At 49.2% G+C, this 16,851-nt stretch overlaps 1 protein-coding gene across 15 annotated transcripts in view; it reads right to left on the bottom strand.

The window, feature by feature from the left end:
• PLEKHA6 (pleckstrin homology domain containing A6) overlaps positions 1-16,851 on the bottom strand; it is a 136,587-nt gene that overhangs the window by 82,735 nt on the left and 37,001 nt on the right. For 6 of the 15 annotated variants that reach the window (XM_034767255.1, XM_034767264.1, XM_034767262.1 and 3 more), the window contains exon 1: positions 15,622-15,879. The exons of 1 other annotated variant lie outside the window; for it this stretch is intronic. The gene's annotated coding sequence lies outside the window, so the exon portion shown is untranslated. Of the gene's footprint in view, positions 1-15,621; positions 15,882-16,851 lie in introns of those variants that run through there. 8 more of the 15 variants (XM_034767254.1, XM_034767259.1, XM_034767260.1 and 5 more) reach the window with 3 other exon arrangements.

Below are 16,851 nucleotides of genomic sequence, written 5' to 3'. Positions count from 1 at the left end.
CCCAGAGGGCTCCTGTCCGGGCCGCTGCACACGGAGGGGCATCTCCGAGCCAGGCCCGGGGAGGAGACGCCCCTCCGGGTGCAGCAGTCTGGCCAGCCCTTGGGGTTTGCACAGGGGCCGGGGCTGGGAGCGTGGGGCGGAGGCTACTCCAGCCCTGCAGGCGCGGGGCAGCGCGGAGCGTCCAGGGGCAGCGCGGAGCAGGCAGGGCCCAGGTGGGCGGCAGAGACACGCGGGGGGCGGACATGCTCCTGTCAGAAGAGGCCGGGCCCAGCTGCCTGGTTCGCCCCCTGCCCGGGTCCCTGAGCCCCCTGCGGCTCGGTGCTCCGCCGGCTTTTTTTGTTCTCCGCCCCTCCCTCATCCCAATATTTAATCTTTGTCATCTGGTCACTCTATCATCCCTGGATCTCAGAGTGCTTTACAAAGGCGGGAAAGGGTCATTATCCCCATTTTATAGACCGGGGAAATAGGCACAGACAGGTGACGTGACATGCTCCAAGTCACACAGGAAGGCAGTGGCAGAGTTGGAAACGAAACCCAGATCTCTGGACTCCCTGTCTTGTGCTCTATCCACTGCACCACAGTGCAGCCAGGGCTTTGAGATACACTGCAGAGACTGGCTCATCCCTGGCTGCTGCATTCCACATAGTTTAGGGCTAAACTAAGTGGATCTTTTCAAGGACTAGATACAACAGCTGCCAGGGCGCAGGATGTACGTTTGGGTTGATCTATGGCTTGCTAGAGACAGCAGACACTATACCTGCCTCTGGATCTGAACGGCCCCTGCGTGGGAGACTGTTTGAGTATTTCTGACCCCTCCCCTCCACTATTCCTGACATTCATCCTCTGGGTCTGGCCTCTCAGTGCATGTGGCCGTGTTCAACACCTTCCATACCCGGAAAACAAAACTGCAGTCGTGTTGGCGGGAAGAGGGGAAAGAGATGGGAGACTGGCCCATCAGTTCCAAACCAAGCATTTCAAGACTTCTGTTGGCTTTGAAATTATTCTTCCCATTGTATGGATGGGGAAAACGGAGCTAAAGAGAAGGTTTAGAGAACCCAGGAGTCCTTGCTCTAAACACTAGGCTACAATGCCGCTCAGAACAGCCTAAATTCCTGAATGGCTCTCTAAGAGACAGAGCAAGAACTCTCCCAAAATATTCACACTCAAACTAGGATGTCACCGGAGGGTGACTAGCTCAGCTTTGACATCACAGCTGCAACATTTTACTTCCTGCAATCATAAGAAATGCCTGAGACAACTTTTTACAGCAGCATTTCAACAACCAATAGGGTAGCAACATGGAAATGAACTTCACCTCCGCCTGACAATCATTGGTTGAATGGCCCAACAACCCCAGCATCCCAGCCGTCAAACTATCTTGAACAAACGTCTGAGAGGTTTATCCCACCCTCCATCCTGTATTTCAGACAACATAAACTGGGTGAAGGGCAGAGGGCTGTTGGTGGATGGTTTGAATACTAGGGTGACCAGATGTCCCAATTTTATAGGGACAGTCCTGGTTTTGGGGTCTTTTTCTTACTCAGGTTCCTATTACCTCCCACCCACTGTCCCGATTTTTCACACTTGCTGTCTGGTCACCCTATTTGAATACAGCTATGTTTTCCCTTGATAAAAGTATTGATAAATACCTATCTAGGTAGCATCTCATGCAGTAGAAGGCTGTTTCACATGTTTAGAATGCTTCGTGAACCATCGCCACTGAAATGCAGCTACTTCTGGGGTGGAAGGTGGCAGCCAGCTAGCATGCAGCAGAACAGTGCATGTAAAACGAAACATCTTGGCCAAGGCTATCTGACCAAAACCCCTGCTCATCTATAAAGTGCCCTGTGATCTTTGAGGTCTGGGTAGAGCAAACAGGAGTTCAGGTTCTTGCTGGGAAAAACCCTTCCATGCTGCATTGGACTGATGCTTTGGTTGAGGTGCTCACTCAAACCTGCAGGGATCTGAACCTGTGGCTATAAGGAGGGTTTCCCTTTAGAGGGCAGGGGGCATCCAGGGCTCAGCACAGCATTTAGAAATGATCAGGCACATTACAGAGTCATAACCAGGGCCCCAGTGACCAAAGATCACCTGAGGTCTATTCTCAGGCCCTACGGGCTCCCCGCAGTGGAACCACAGCCCAGTGAGGTACCTTTATTTATTGCTGATGGAAGTGCCTCTTTGGTGACAAGAAGCCTCCTGGAAGCTCCTAGAGGGGAAATGAATTACCCAGTGCCTGGCTGACAAGAACAGGGCTCGCCTTCCCTCTGCTACCCGCAGCCGTCACAGCAGGCCTCTTAGTAACTCAATTACATGCCCCTGCTCCTGCTAATTGAACAGCAAATCCGAATGATGGCACCATCACTTGAAATTTCAGCCCTGTCTCCACGGGCTAGACAGCTTCATCATCCCCCGTCCCCCCAAGGCCTGTGCCTTTAAGATACTGGAATTGGGCTAGCTTCACCCCACCTGCTATCTATCCTTGGCTCTAACCAGGTGCTTCTTGTTCCTAAGGCAACAGAACCCTCAGCCCAGTTAGCGACCTGGAACATTTCTTGTTAATTTCATCACTTGCTGTATATGCCCTGGCTGAAAGGCAGCATTTGCCCACTCCTCCCTAGAGGCTGCAACCCCCCCGAGACATTTGTTTACTATAAGGGCTAGTCTACACTGGCAGTACTTTAACGTGGCTTGTGTGGTTGTGGCAGAGAGCTCTCCCAGTGCTCTAAAAACCCCACCTCCATGAGAGGCGTAGCTCCCAGCGCTGGTGCATTGTCTACACTGGCGCTTTACAACGCTGAAACTTGCTGCGCTCCAGGGGGTGTTTTTTCACGCCCCGAGCGAGAAAGTTGCAGTGCTGTAAATTGTCGGTGTAGACAAGCCCTTAGATCTTACATAAGAACAGCCATACTGGGTCAGCCCAGTACTGTATCCTGTCTTCTGACAGTGGCTGGTGCCAGATGCGTCACAGGGAATGAACAGAGCAGGGCAATTATCGAGTGATCCCCCCCCTGTCATCCAGGCCCAGCTTCTGACAGTCGGAGGTTTAGGGACACCTGGAGTATGGGGTTGCATCCCTGACCATCTTGGCTAACAGCCGCTGATGGACCTATCCTCCATGAACTTCTCTAAATCTTTTTTTTAATCCAGTTATACTTTTGGCCTTCACAACATCCCAAGGCAATGAGTTCCACAGGTTGACCATGCACTGTGTGAAGTACTTCCTTTTATTTCAAACATGCCACCTATTAATTTTACCGAGTGACCCTTACTTCTTGTGTTACATGAAGTGGTAGATGTCACGTCTCTAGTCATTTTCTCCATTCATTATTTTATAGACTTCTATCATATTCCCCCCACACACACACACACACCATCCTCCCATCATCTCTTTTCTAAGCTGAACAGTCGAAGCAAGCATGGACTGTTTTTAATCTCTCCTTGTATGGAAGTTGTTCCATCCCCTCAATTTTGTTGCCCTTCTTTGTACCTTTTCCATTTCTAATATATCGTTTTTGAGATGGGGCAGCCAGACCTGCATTCAGGGTGTGGGCTTACCATAGATTTACATACTGGCAGTGTGATATTTTCTGTTTGATTAACTATCCCTTTCCTAATGGATCCTACCATTCTGTTACGACAAACCATTTTGCAATTTGGTCCCATCCTTCACCATCTTGGGTGGGCTCATGGCTCCCCAGCTACACAAAGGGCTCAACGCTACACGAAGCGCCACTATCCTCTGTCCTACCACTCACTAGAAGGGAACAAGAGAGAACCAAAGTAAAGTCTCCTCTGCCAGCATCTGCACTGAACTAGACACAACAGCCATCTCTTCTTTACAGGCAAGCAGAATCCTTCCCAGATTTAAAAGGTGCAGTACAGCGAACACAAAGGCATAACAATTGTGTAGCTAAAACACTACACTTTGTGTCAGCGACTCTACAGAACAACACTGAAAGCTGTATTGTAGCACTTTAATTGAAGGGTTCAAGCACAAGGTGAAGGACATTAAAAGAATTAATAATAATTACCCACCTCGCTTTTCATCTGTAGATCTCAAAGCGCTTTACAAAGCAGGTCAGTACCATGATCCCTATTTTACAGATGGGGAAACTGAGGCACGGGGCAAGGAAATGACTTGCCCGAGGTCGCCCAGCAGGCTAATAGCAAAGCCAGAAATTGAACCCAACCCTCCAAACTCCCAGTCCAGTGTCCTGTCCCCTAGGCCTGTCTCTCCCAACTGCAACAATAACTGTAGCTAGACAAAGGGCCATATGGTGTTCTGACCTGTCCCCACACTGAGTTAAGTGAACGCCAGTGGGTTTTTGTGGAGTAGCACCAGGGGTAAGGCTGGGCATTAGTTGCCTAAAAAGGCTGGGTGTGGGAGAGGTGATTAGCACTCCAGCTGCTCGTCGGGTATTTATATCATTGGATTCCCATACACACATTAGCTCATGTTAAGTACTACAGGAATCGGCCCAGACTCATAGTGCGCTGATTGCGAACTGCAGCGCCTGGGATCATTACAGCCGGAATAGGGGATTCAAACTGCCACACCAAAGAGCCATCTACTCTGTGCACTGTACACTGTCCATCCTGTGTCGGACAGTGGCTGATACCAGCTGCTTTGGAAGATGCTGCAAGCATAGGGAGGGCAGGGCCAACGATGTCTGTCTGTTTTCCCCTGTCCTGGGCAAACAAAGATGTCAGCCCTGGGGATTCAGGCAGAGACAATCCAGCAGATTGGATTGTACAATTTTCTCAGAGAGACATTTCTCATGGCAGCTGGCAGGTTTTCACTACCCCTTGTCATATCTTTTATTAGCACCCTGTTAGGTCTCTGGGTCAAAATGCCCCTGCCTCTGTTAGTGATCTGTGAGCGTGCATGTCTATACATACATGCTCTATAAAAATAATCCATTGCTAATACAGATAGAAATCGATGGAGGAGAGGAGGGGCAGTAGACTTCCGGTTGCTCTCGGTGCCCTCTGACACCATCACTCAGCTGCTGGGCATTCCACTGTCCTGATCTCCTGCCTGTTTTGTCCTTCTTGGCAGAGCTGGGGCCCGTACTCAGTCCAAGAGCAGGAAGCGCCTCTCTTTGAAAAGCAGTCCCAGAACTATGCCATCGTTTGTTCGTGTGCAGCTGGAACCGCTGTGAGTCTCGCAACTGTTTCCTCACTGGACGCTGAATCCTTCTCTCTGTCCCCCCATGGCTCACTGCGCTGCACGGGAGCAGGGACAGGTCAGGATCTGGCCAGAGGACCAGGGGGGAGAAACCCCACTCTTCTTGGAGCGCGTCATCGATCCATGGGAAATGCAGAGGCTGTTGTAGCTTTGCTTGGCTTCTTCTCCGGTCTGCGGCCTGGCTGGGTCTCAGATCGTTTTTGCCTGCGGCCTGGGTGATTTCTCAGCTGTTGTGGCTGCTCTGTGAAGCATCATCACAGAGTCAGGTAACAACAGGCTCTGCAGATTCCACGCATACCTGACCTGTCCATCCTGCTGTTGCACTGATCTCATTACCTGTCAGCGCTGCAGCAATACAGATAGTGATAAGGCAAACGAAAGGCATTTAAATAATTGACAAGAGCGTGTGTGGCTGTGTGCACACGCACCACGGCAATCTGCTGGACAGAATCATAATAGTTTAGCTGTGAGTCATAAACCCTACATTGTTAATGGAGATTATCCTACAGCTCAGGAAGCGCGGAATTCAAGTTCTATCCCTGCTGTCACTATGAAATTGTGCGTGGCAATAATTTGCTGCAGCGCAGTGAGGTGCCTAGATTGGCGATTGAATTCTCCCCACAAACAGGTTCCACTGGTAACACAATGGTTTCCTGTACATGGCTGTCACACACACACACTTGTGGGGAAGTTCTCACAGTTTTGACTCTGGTCATCTGGTTTCGTGGACACAGAACAACTTGCAATGGATTCTGTAACACGGACACACACACACACAGGGTGTGCAAGTCCAACATGTGTGCGCAACTTCCACTGGCTGCAATGGGAGTGGTGAGCATGTATTTGAGGGCAGAAGTGGGCCTGGAGTATTTCAAGTGGCAATTTTAATTATGAGACTTAGTGCAAGAAGGGGCTGGTGGACTCTGAAACCCAGAATTCGTAGCAGCACGCTGGATGTGTCTGTGTTTTGAGTGAAAGAATAATAAAGCCTGATGGATTATTACCAGCATATTCTACTCCAGTGCATTTAACATGCTGTATAGTGATAGAACATGCCGTATAACAATAGATCGAGCTCCCTGAACCTATTCACCTGAATAAAAAGAAGGCTGAGGAGTGACTTGACCACAGTCTATACGTACTTTCATAGGGAACAAATATTTGATAATGGGCTCATCAGTATAGCAGACAAAAAGAACCAACAGCTGGAAGTCGATGCTAGACAAATTCAGACTGGACATAAGGTATACATTTTTAACAGTGAGGGTAATTAACCATTGGAACAGCTTACTAAGGGTTGTGTTGGATGCGCCATCATTGGCAGTTCTTAAATTAAGATGGGATGTTTTTCTAAAAGAACTGCTCTAAGTCAATCAGGAATTATTTCAGTGACGTTCTCTGGCCTGTGGTGTACAGGAGGTCAGACTACATGGTCCCTTCTGGCCTTAGAAACTATGAACTATGTAACTGTGAGATGTAGTGCCAGGACGTACAGAAAGCAGCCATGTTTGTTCCCAGAGCTGTTGCAGCTTATTACAAAGGAAATGCAACACACGGTGCACTCTCTCTCTCGCTCTCAGGGAGACATTACTTTTGTTTTTCCTTGCAGCCACTTTCTATAATCCAAGGTAGAAGCCAAATTCAGAGGGATGCAAAAAATTGCTCCCTGGATAGGAAGAAAAATATAGCTGAAACCAAGTGTTCAAAAATCAGGAGTCTAGTCCCACCAAAAATCAGAAGATTTGCTCAAAAATCAAAAGATTGAAAAAAAATAAATGTGTTTTGGGTTCCTTTATTGGCCTTTTAGTGTTGGAGCATTTTGGAGTCACATTTTTAAAGATTTTCTCTGCAACCACAAGAGCTAAAGAACATAATTGAAATGAAAGCGGAGCTCCTCAGCTAATAACCTGATTCTAACAGCTGGGGATTTAAGAAAAATACCAAATATCATGATACTCATAATAAAATCATGAGAGTTGCTAACACGGTGAGAAGCATAACATTCAAAGAGTACAATTTCCATACATTAAAAAAAAAAAAAGCATACCACGAGCCTTCAATAAACCAGATGCACTGTACACAAAAACCAAACAAACCCCCAGCATTGCTTTACCCCAAAGTTCAAGGATACAGCATTTAAAACGAGAGAGGCATCATTAAACACATCTTCCGAATGCTGGGATCTGATTGGCTAAACACTATTAATCACATGACCTTGGAATTTCATAGCATTCCATCAATATTTACTGCGAGTGGACTAGTTCTGTGAATGAAAACAACGCATTCCTTTCCTCAGCATTTTGGCCCATCCCCAGCACTGGGTGCCTCATGCTCATATAAATAGCTTGGCCCATTTTTGCAGAGACTGAGGGGGTGGGACGAGCGCCACTATGACCTCAGCACCTTATTTTTTAAGAAAGAAGAGTCTGAAAAATACTCCCACTGCCTGAGTGTTAAAGGCACCATGCCATGGTCTCGCCCTCACCCTGCAAGTTCTACCCTGCCTGGATCCTTCCTGGGTTTCATCTCATTTCCTCCTACGCACAATCCAATCATCTCTGCTGGGTGTTTCCTTAGCATGGCTTCATGTCTCCTTCCACGCAGCTCATCTCTCCACCCTCACACCTGCTCAGCCTTCCAGAGTCAACCTGTGCTCCGACGTTGCCTGCTCCAAATGCTTGCAACTGATCTCTTCTTTTTGTATGGTGTTGTAACAAATCTGAGACTGCTAGGCATGTTGGCTGCTAGGCTATGTCCCAGGGCAGTTGGAACTTCACGGCAGCAGCAGGCATAATCATTCAGCCTCACCTGCTCCAAAAGCACAAAACTTCACTGCTTGAATTGAAGGAGACACTTTCTGGCTGTATAGGGGATATGACACGCAGTTGAGCAGTTCCAGTCCCATCCCCTAGAGGGCTATGTTGCACACACTGGTCAGTTATGATATTCCTCTTGGGGACAGATAACTGATACCTTCCCTTCCTATGTGTTTGTAAGATACTCTTTGCCCCTATAGCCATCGGTCCCAAAGTTCGAACTCCAGGGGATGGACAGCAAAGCGTCCTTAGAAGAGAGCCCTATGCTCTGAAATTTACTCCCTCTTCTGGTCCAGAGCCAGAGCATGGCTTCGTCTACACTGGAGTATTTAGCCACCAGTGTAAACCTCTAGTGTAGACATACCGCACCAATGTGGTTTGCAATCATGGTAAGTTGCACCATTGCAAGTCATATCTTACACCAGTGCAGTGTCTACGGTAGAGGTTTCCATTGATGTAGCTACAAGAGTAGCTAAAAGCACCTAGTGTAGACAAGACCTATAGCCAGAGTGTATTTATCCTGGGAGATGTTGGATAATAATAATAATAGTACAGAGGAAGGACTGTCTAGTTTCAGACTTGGTAAGAACCGGGTCTCCCACAATTCCCTGCTCTGCCACAGACTTCCTGTGTGATGTTGGGCAAGTCACTTTGCCTCTCCGTGCCTCAGTTCCCCATCAAGAATGCCGGGATAACAGCTCTGCCCTACATCAGAAGGGTGTTAAAGACTGTGAGGTGCTTGGGTACTACGGTGATGAGAACCATATAAGGACCTTAGATAAATAGGATGGTTTTGATTTGGGCCACTTCACTTCAAGTTTTGCAAGCAGCACAGATACCCCACCAATGGGAGCAGGATAAATAAGCAGCCTGGGATAATTACGCTGAGCCAGCAGCTCTCCTAGCTAGTCATTAAACACTCTCTGCGCCCAAGGTTCGGAGCACTGGGGCCCAAACCGGTCATTAAAAGAAGCATCAGGGCCAGATCAGCAATTTACTCAGAGAAATTGCACCAGTGTTGGATGGACAGTTCGTGGGCCTGACTTTATAGCTGTCACCGGCCTGCCACGCCCTTCGATTGCGGGAGCTGTGACTGTACAGGGTTCAACACCAGGCAGCAGCATGACACAGCGTTGGGTGGGTGCAAAGGGGACAGGGTGTAGCTGGGACTGAGACACAGGCTGCCCTGTGAATCATGGGCATCTTCCCAACACCCAATCAGACTCGAATTAGTTCCTAGAACCTACCACCACCAAACAAGCAAGTAAGTGCTGGATCACCTGCAGAGATTCTACAGCAGCTTAAAAGGACCCAGGCTTGAGGGGTCCTGAGAAATGGAGACTGCAGGCGCTCAGCCCCTCTCAGGACTGGGCCCTTATGGTTTGCCAGGCCAATCATGGAGGTTTTCAAAGGGAGATTCCCAATTCACAATCACGCTTGCCACTTTTCCGACTCATCACTCCCCTGCGAGATGAGTCAGGATCGTTATCCCCATTTTACAGCAGGGGAAACTGAGGCACAGAGCAGGGGAGTAACTTGCTGTTGGGTCACACAGTGGAAGTGCTGGAAATGAAAGCGGGATATTCACATTCAAAGGCAGGGGGCACAGCACCGGGAGCCGCGGAGGGAGTTGGGAAGTCACTTCCCCTCAGTGTGCTTCCATAGATTGGGAACAAGGGTACGGCCTTAATTCATGGACGCGTGGGCGGTTGGGAGGACTGAGTGTGTGTGCATGCAGGGGTCTCCTTTAGCACAAGTGCCGCAGCTCTGAAGATCCTGCATTCACACCCTGCTTACCTCCCATGCACGGGATGGGGGACACCACGTGCTCATCTTACTCGAGATCACCTGTGCCATTCGAACAGCTACACTCAAGCAGAACCCACCGGGCGCAATGCAGGAAGCTGGGGTGGCAGTCTCTGGCCTGCATTATGCATCGGATTGGGGGATCGTCCAGTCCCGTCTGTCCTCACACCCAGGGCCCTGCTCTGCCCACAAACCACCACCAAGTACAAGAGGAAACGGGTCGGAAAGAGATGCCTGCTTGCGTCCCAACCAAAGCAGCATCCACAGACTTGTCTGGCTGCGATTATAAGTTTGGTTGGAAGATCTAACTCCCTGTGCATGCCTAATGATAGCGGTTATGGGCAGCTTTAATTAGTAGGCCTTCTAACAGCCCTGGGACTGAGCAGCCCTTTAAATGAGTGGAAGTACTAGCAAGAAAAACACCACCTAGCTGGGAACGGGAGCTGCCTTCCTCACCTGATCATCATCATCAGAGCAGAGCTGGGGCAGGAGGAGGTACTACCTGCTGCCAGAAATAGACAAGGGCTCTGCAAACCCACCTCTGGCATGGGCGGGAAGCCCACTGTTGGCAAACAAACCCCAGCCCGGAGAGCCAACTGGCTGCAGAGAGGGAGGACGGAAGGAAGAAAGAAAAGGCAACAGCCTCTTTCAAAACCCAGGGCCGCCCCTTGTTTTGCTGGAAGTGTTATGATTCAAACAGCACCAGTCACACATCACGGGCTGGGGCTGGGGCTGGCTCACCGAGAGCTGACACAACCGGGCAAGGTAAGCGGCAGTTGCTGTCTTCATTATCTTGATGGCACCTGGAGATAAGAGACGAGATGCTGCCCTGATGGGTTGCTTGCCTCGGGGCACAGTGGCCACTGTCTCCCTAGCCCAGGGGTCGGCAACCTTTCAGAAGTGGGGTGCCGAGTCTTCATCTATTCACTCTAATTTAAGGTTTTGCGTGCCAGTCATACATTTTAACGTTTTTAGAAGGTCTCTTTCTATAAGTCTATAACATATAACTGAACTAGTGTTGTATGTAAAGTAAATAAAGTTTTTTAAATGTTTAAGAAGCTTCATTTAAAATTAAATTAAAATGCAGAGCCCCCTGGACCAGTGGGCAGGACCCAGGCAGTGAGAGTGCCACTGAAAATGAGCTCGCGAGCCGCCTTCGGCACCCGTGCCATAGGTTGCCTACCCCTGCCCTAGAGGCAGGTTTCCTGCTCGCCAGTGACCAAAGACGTCTCCTGCATGAAGTTAGGTCTTGCCAAACCCCTAGCATGAACTGCAATAGGCTAGCATTTGCCACACGGCAGCTTTGCCATGTGCACCAGGCATGTGCACCAGCGTGGCTATGCCAGGGGCTGGAATTGGGGCAAACCTGGCCCTGGCCCTAGCCAGCCCCGAGCTCCCAGGGCATGCTGATGGTGGGAGGAGGCTAGTAAGAAAACAAAGAGGATCGGAGAGTCGGGCCTACACTAGAGCCACGTGAGGCTTTGGCAACAAACCCCAGCAGCCTTGCAGATGGCGCCTGGCTTTGATATGGCTCCAAGAGGCGCGGTGGCTGAGTGGTTAAGGCGCTTGACTGCATTCCTGAAGGTTGTGAGTTTGAGTCTGACTTGATCTCACACTGAAAGGTCACCTCCAGTTCACCTAGCTGCAAAATGGGCAGCTGATCCATCAGGTTAGGCCAGTCAAAAGCAGTTGGATGTGATGCTGGCCACATCACTGCCTTGTGCATCATTGGCTATGAAACTGATGTGTCTTAACCTTGTCAGCCCAGTGAGACAGAGTGAAACCAGACTGGGGGAAGGACAAGCAGAGTATGTGGATGGGAATTAAAAACTGGGACGGAGGTTCCCCTCCCTGCACTACTTGACCACTGCCCTTTGAGGTTCTCACAGAGGGGAGGGCAGACTTGTTCTCCCCCCGGCTGAGTCTTCATGGCCAATGTTCCAGGCCATCCTCAAAACTGAAATCAAACCCACCTGCTGCATTGCAATAAATTAAGGATTTTTTCCTAATGAAAACACTGATCCCAGCTTAATGCTGGTGACAATATTCCAGCACGGGGGTGGGGAACGTAGCACTGCAGAATCTGCCAGCCAATATCCTGTCTGACTGCAGCCAATACTTGACGCTTCGGAGGGAAGCAAACCCTTCCGGATGGGGCACCTGGCCAACCGTGCCATGCTGCGCCCAGTGGGGTATAATTCCTTCCTGCCCCCTGCAGTGATGGATGGACAGGAGGCTGGATTTGTCCTTCACTTCCCCAGACAGGAGTGTAAGTAGCGGTCAGGACATTCTCCGGCCCAACGAGGCGAGCATCTCACTCATCTCCATGGCCAGGGAATTAATGCACTTCAGACCTACCCTGCCTAAGCAAGAGGAGAAAGAAGCAGCTACAGGTGGGATTTTTGGAAGCACTTAGCATTGGCCTAGCTCCGCCCCATTGAAGTTAGGGTGACCAGATGTCCTGATTTTATAGGGACAGTCCAGATATTTGGAACTTTGGCATATATAGGTGCCTATTACCCCCCATCCCTGTCCCGATTTTTTACACTTGCTGTCTGGTCACCCTAATTGAAGTCAATGGGAGTTTTGCCAATAACGCCAATGGGAGTGGAGCGCTATAGGAGATCCCATGCTCCGCATATACACCCCCAGTCTCTGGGTGGCTAACACAGGCCATTAACCCTCAGCCTCACCCAGCCCCTAGGGAGTCTCCCGTATAAAGAGATACTGCTCACCATGATTTCTTGTCTGAGCAATGTGGCCTATTGGATGGAGCACTGGACTGGAACTCAGGAGACATATTCCCAACTCTGACCTGCTGGGTCACCTCGGACATGTCACGTCCCTGCTCTGTGCCTCAGTTTCCCCATCTGTGGAAACTGGGATAATGACATGGACCTCCTTTGTAAAGTGTTATGAAATCTACTTCTGGAAAGTGCCTTATAAGAGCTAGATATCAAGGTTCCATTTCTAAGTAGTTATTAAAAGATTAAATCAATGATCAACAGGGGTTTTCATAAACAGTTAATCAATTGTTAGATGTCAGTATGTTGCCTATAACTGTCTTCTGACGTGCTTATAACCATCTCGCATATATGTTACTAGTGCCTGCAACATGCCTATAGTAGCTGTTCATCATTAATTAACCCTTTCTACCAAAGGTTCCATTTCTAAAGGGTTTAGAAAGCAGGACCAACAGAGCGCAGCAATGGCACACCACACTACAGTCTCCGCTATAAGCGGTACACACTTGTACAAGAGCTAGTCAGACATTTTGCCTAAATACGTTTTGGGTTTTTTTGCCCCAACAAGCCAATTCATCAAAACCAAAACGGTTTGCAAAACCGGGCATGGTTCAACAAGACACCTGCTTTGAAAAACGTTGGTAAAAAAAGAGTTTAGAGATTGTCGAAACATCCTGTTTCTAACACTGAACTGGAAAGTTTGGGGAAGGCGGGGGGGGGGGGGTTTGAATGAAACGACTTTTCATTTAGAAATTTTCATAATTTACATTGAAAGGTTAAAAAAAGGTTGAAATTGAAATGAAATGTTTCACTTGACCTGAACCAAAAACACTGAGGATCTCGGTTTGCAAAAATTGTCAGGATTTTGACTTTCCCTCCTGATTTGGGACAGGAGAGTTTTTTGAAATGTCAAAAACTCTCATGGGACAGGAAAACCATTTCTTGGCCAGCCCTAATTTGGATGGTTACAGAGGAGAACTGCATTACTGGAGTATTTATAAAGTATCATGTAACCGCCCACCTTGTCTGGGTTACAGGAAAATATGAAGGCAACGTTTATTTTGCGGGAGAGAGAGGCAGGTTCTGGGCAATTAAACATTGATCTTGGGGTTTGTGCCATCACTAGAACCTCAAGGTGGAACAATGATGGAAAACTGTCAGCTCTTTGGGGCAGGGTCTGTCTTTTTGTTCTGTGTTTGTACAGCCCCTAGCACATCGGGGTCCTGGCCCGTGACTGGAGCTCCTAGAGGCTACCGCAAGACTAATCATATATATTAAAGCAGGCCAACGCGAGGGCCTAGGAACAACAGAGTTCTAGTCCAGTTCCAACACAGTCTTGGCACGATGCCTTGGGCAAGTCACTTCCCTCCTCTGCACTTCAGTTTTCCTAGCCTGTAAAATGGAGGCGACAGTACTGAACGCCAGCATGGGCTGGGAGTACTGTTTAATGTTTACAAGGTGCAGCCACTAGATTTGCTTGCAAAGCCCAGCTGGAGAAAAGGAGGAGCTATCAAATGGATTGGGAAGAGCTCCTGGCTGTATGGGGGTAACCATTCTAACCAGATGGTTGGAGGTGACCAGCTAGCCACATAATAAAGTGGGGGCTAGCAGAGGGAACACCAGGCTGCTTCAAGTAGTGAGGCTGGGGACTGTGCCCTGGGGTTGCCCTTCCCGTGGCTGCAGATGCCCGGCCTCCAGAGCCTATCTTGTTTCACAGTGTCCGTTCAAAAAGCAGTCGACTGGACAGTCTGACAGCTCAAAATGGCTTGATAATATGTACATGCGTGTGTCTGTCCTATTATACACCCACTTCCTCCTTTGCGAGGCACTGAAAAGTCTTCACAAAGAATAATACAAGGATTTCTCTCCTATACCAAAGCCCGACTTGAACAGCTCTTCCAAGAGATCTCAGCCTTTTATCTCTGGATTTATTGACTGACTTTGCTCACCAGGCTAGGACAGTAGAACATCCTTCTCAGAGCAAGCCGACAGCCCTTCACAAACCACAATCTGCCCGCAGCCCCTACAGCATGATTTGCCCACAGCCCAGCCGCCCGCCCCCCCAGCATGGTCAATTACCCTGGAGAAATTGACCCTTCCTGTGCCATAAGCCATTGAAAACACTGGAGCAGAGACAGGAACCAATTTCTGCGCAACACATCTCAGTCAGTCTAAGGTTAATGCTTTATGCATACATATGTTCACCTCCCGCCCTATAGCACATAACTCTACTCATTCTTGCAGAGACGCCAGCCTTAATAGGCACTATCTACACCTTTCATTTATCTCCGTCCCACTAGGAAGTGGTTTAACCCTTTGGAGACAGATATAAACTCCACAGCGCACAGACTTTATATAGGTAAAAGCCCCATGCACTTCTAACCCCAACAAACAGCAGGGTACGTTGCCAGTCAGGTGTAAGTCCGTCCAAACACCAGGGTAAGTAGTAAAGTCTTGTAGCATTCAGTGTAACTTACACGCTGAGGCAGCAGAAAGGGGGTGTGAGATAAAACAGCTTGTCTCTCCCTCTCCCCACCCCCTCCATTTCTGAACAAAAGTCTGAATTTGGTAAACAGCCTCCAATCTATATCATGGGCCAATCCAAAAATCACAGGTCCACAAACTTTGGCATGTTCAAAATCTGGAGGCAACTCTACAGGCTGGGAAAGGCTCTCTTGCAGCCATCTTTCGAGGGGGAATCCCAGACAAGGCACATCCTTTCCGAACCCCAGCCCCACAGCAGACTGCACTGGAACCATATAACGGTCTTCACACCACCCTTTGCCATAGGTGCTGGAACTAGGGGGGCTGCCGCACCCCCTGGCTTGAAGTGGTTTCCATCATATACTGGGTTTACAGTTTGGTTCAATGGCTCTCAGCCCCCCGACTATACAAACTGTTCCAGCACCGCTGCCCTTTACAAACACTTAGGAAAACATTTCCCCATGCTTCTGTCTGACAGTAGATCCTCTTTGTGCTATATTGATCCCCAGGACATTCCCCGTCATCCCCGTACCCTGCTGCAAAGTCAGGGCAGCTCTGGGAACCAGACACCCAGATTTACCTCAACTCCAGAGGCTGCCATGTCCGCCGATGCCAAGGAACGAGAGGGCTAAAAATCCAACCTGTGGCTCCAACGTGGAGGGACCGGAGGCAGAGCCAGGAAAGCAAGGGAGGCTCCCGGTAGAAGGGGAAAGGGGGGGAAAGGGAAGGGAAAGAATTGGCAACAGCGTCTCTCCTTGTCCTGGCAGGGCTGTCTGTGAGAAAGGACCGTCCCAATGCTGGAGGGGCTGGAAGGCTGATAAGCGAGGTTTGAAATCTGAAACTGCAGGTTGGCTCAGTCATATATAAACACACACACACACACACACACACACACCCATTCATTCTGCTCTCACGCCACCCCTGCACGCTTCCTTGGTAACATCAGGCAGCCCTCTAGCTGCACCACTGGAAAATAGGCGCTCAATGAAATTCAAAGGGGGGCGGGGGCAGAGAGAGAGAGAGGCCTGTCAAAAAAAGCAATCTGCCCCCGTGTCATCTCAGGATCAGTTCTGGAAGGAAAGAACAAAATCAAAACCCAACATCAGTTTTCTCCAACGCTGTTGAGGGAACCGAACTGTTTTTATATCCCCTGGAGGACAGTTCTGATTCCACAGCCTGCCAGGCAGGGGGGCCAGAACCATTTGTACAGTGGGGATGCTGAGAGCCATTGAACCAAACTGTTAACCCTGCATATGATGGAAACCACTTCAAGCCAGGGAGTGCGGCAGCACCCCCACCATGCTGCCGGGATAGAAACATCCTGCTCTTGATTGCAAAGCGGTTTGCAAAGGAGGGCAAGACTCACCACCCCCATTTCACAGACAGGAGACCTGAGACAAAGAAGTGACTCACCCACGGCCACGGTCACCCTATGGCAGAGCTGCTAACAGAACCCAGGTCTCCGGAGTCCTGTTTTCAGGAACAGCAGCTAGTGCATTTGCTCCAGCACATTTCTGCACAGCTGTCATGTTTACTAATATCAGCACCACTACCGGGCACTTCCATCACACCAGAGCATTGAAGTCCAGAACAAACATTATCTAACTCACCCATGCAACTCTGCTATGTGATGGCATCGCCACCCCCATTTTCCAGAGGGGGAAACTGAGGCACGGTGAGATTTTTTTTTTGTAATGTACTAATATTACATTACTATGGGCATGTTATCACCATTTCAGAGCCCGACCGGGTGAGCCCACTGCATGACAGGACTCCAAATGAAGTCACTCACAAAGCGCTTGTGAGCTTG

The sequence above is a fragment of the Trachemys scripta genome, chromosome 4 (genome assembly GCF_013100865.1).
Source record: "Trachemys scripta elegans isolate TJP31775 chromosome 4, CAS_Tse_1.0, whole genome shotgun sequence".
Taxonomy (NCBI): Eukaryota; Metazoa; Chordata; order Testudines; family Emydidae; genus Trachemys; species Trachemys scripta.
The sequence above is the reverse complement of the archived record's forward strand: the minus strand, read 5'-3'. Positions and strand labels throughout refer to the sequence as shown.